Here is a 2,127-nt window from a genome sequence, read left to right as displayed (position 1 = left end):
GGTTTCCGGGCTGCTTTGGCAGCCTGGGGGTTGGAAGATCTCTGGACTTGAGGTGTTGGTTCTTGCCTGTGACTCTTTGAATAAACCAGCACGGTTATATTTTTTATATACTCAAGTGGTCTGAGTCGTCCCTCGGAGTTCCTGGTTTGAAAGAACCGAACGAGGCTTTATAATGGAATGGAGCCAATATACTGTTACCATGACATTTGATATAATTAGTCTAACTAACAATAAGGAACACAGATACAAAGCACCTTTTGGTCTGGTGTCCTTGCAAACATAGAATTGCGCAAATAATCACTCACCATCCCCTCTTAGGAACTCACAGAAAGGGTGTCAGTGGTTAGAGCAGTCGTCTCCCAACCAGAAGGTTGGAGGTTTGAATCTCGATGCCTGCAGTCCACTGTGTACTCACGCAGTAGCCCAAACAAAATTTTGTTATATGTGTTACAATGACAATAAAGCGGATTCTTAAAAATCTCCTCTTCTTAAAGTGAGTGGCTGGCAAGCAAGACACTGTTATGGAAGGACAAGTGGAGCCAATTTGCAGACACAGACATGGGAGCAGAACAAAAGAGAGTTTAATAAATAAATAAGGAACAGGTACAGGGTGGAAGACAAAGGAGAACAGAGGCAGAACAGGTTCTGGATAGGACAGGCAGGCAGCGGGGTGCTGGGGATGAAGCAGGCAGGTAGCAGAAAACTGGAGACGAAGACAGGTAGGCAGTGTGGAGCTGGGGATGAATGCAGGCAGGCAGTGTGGAGTCAACAGGGGAGCAGGTAAAAGATGTTGCTGTCATGTTGTTGCCCCGTTCACTTACTGCAAGTATGCTCTTATTCTTTACTGCTTCCTGTCCCCAGCTCACCCTGCATTCCAGGAACTTCGTGTCATCATTCAGATTAGTTTCACCTGCTAATTAATCAGTCACACCTGTTCATCACAGTATATAGCAGCTCCTCACTCTGTGGGGAGCTGCCAGATTGTTCCATGCCTCGACTAGACTCTCCAGCGTTCTGCCTGATTATCTGAATACCGACACCCTGCCTGTGCTATCAACCTGAGATTCTGCCTCACCCTTCTTATTGTACTGTTTTCTTGGTAACGACACCTTGCCTTCCCTACTGCCCTGCTGGAGATAGCGACCGAGATACCTCGATCCTTCCTTTCTGTCCAATGTCCGCCTAATTTCCATACTGCCTTTTTTATCTAAGGTTATAGAAAAAATTGTTCTTACCCAGTTGCAGTCTCACCTGGATCGTCTGGATGTTGCTGACAAGTTTCAGTCAGGCTTTAGGCCCCGTTATAGTACCGAGTCTGCATTACTGAAAGTCCACAATGACATTACTATGCCCCGTTATCCTAGTTCTTTTAGATTTATTGGCAGCTTTTGACACTGTGGACCATGCGGTTCATCTTTCTAAACTCGAACACCTTGTTGGCCTGCGAGGCGCGGTCTTAAACTGGTTTATTTCTTTTTTGACAAATAGAACTTTTTCTATTATTGACGACTTCTCCTCTAACATAGCCCCTCTTACCTCACGGGTCCCTCAAGGCTCGATCCTGGCACCATTACTTTTTTCTTTATACTGTATATGTCAATTATATCAAGCCATAATGTTCATTTTCATTTTTATGCGGATGACGTTCAGATTTACATGCCGCTGATACAATCCGATTCGAACACACTTACTCCTTTACATAATTACATTCGTGATATTAAGTAATGGTTCACCAGGAATTTTCTTCATTTAAATGAGAGCAAGACTGAATATATTGTTATTAGCCCCAATGCAGCTGCGGTTGTATCCAGTTTAGGTGCTTCAGCCCACTCACTCACAGATACGGTGAAAAACCTTTGAGTGATATTTGATAGTGGTTTTAATTTTGATAAGCAGATCAGGGCTGTGGTTAAGACCAACTTTTTCCACCGGAGACTTTTAACGAAGGTGAAGCCTTTTTTTTCTCTACGTTGGTATTTCTCAGTCTTTGCTTTGGAAGCTTCAACTGGTCCAAAACGCTGCGGCTCGGCTGCTGTCGAACACTCCCAGGTATGCCCACATTACCCCTGTTCTTTTCTCACTACACTGGTTGCCAGTACAGTGGAGAGTTGAGTTTTTAAGATGTTG

Source organism: Monopterus albus, unplaced genomic scaffold, assembly GCF_001952655.1.
Source record: "Monopterus albus unplaced genomic scaffold, M_albus_1.0 scaffold214.1, whole genome shotgun sequence".
Taxonomy (NCBI): domain Eukaryota; kingdom Metazoa; phylum Chordata; class Actinopteri; order Synbranchiformes; family Synbranchidae; genus Monopterus; species Monopterus albus.
This window is presented reverse-complemented; position numbering follows the sequence as displayed.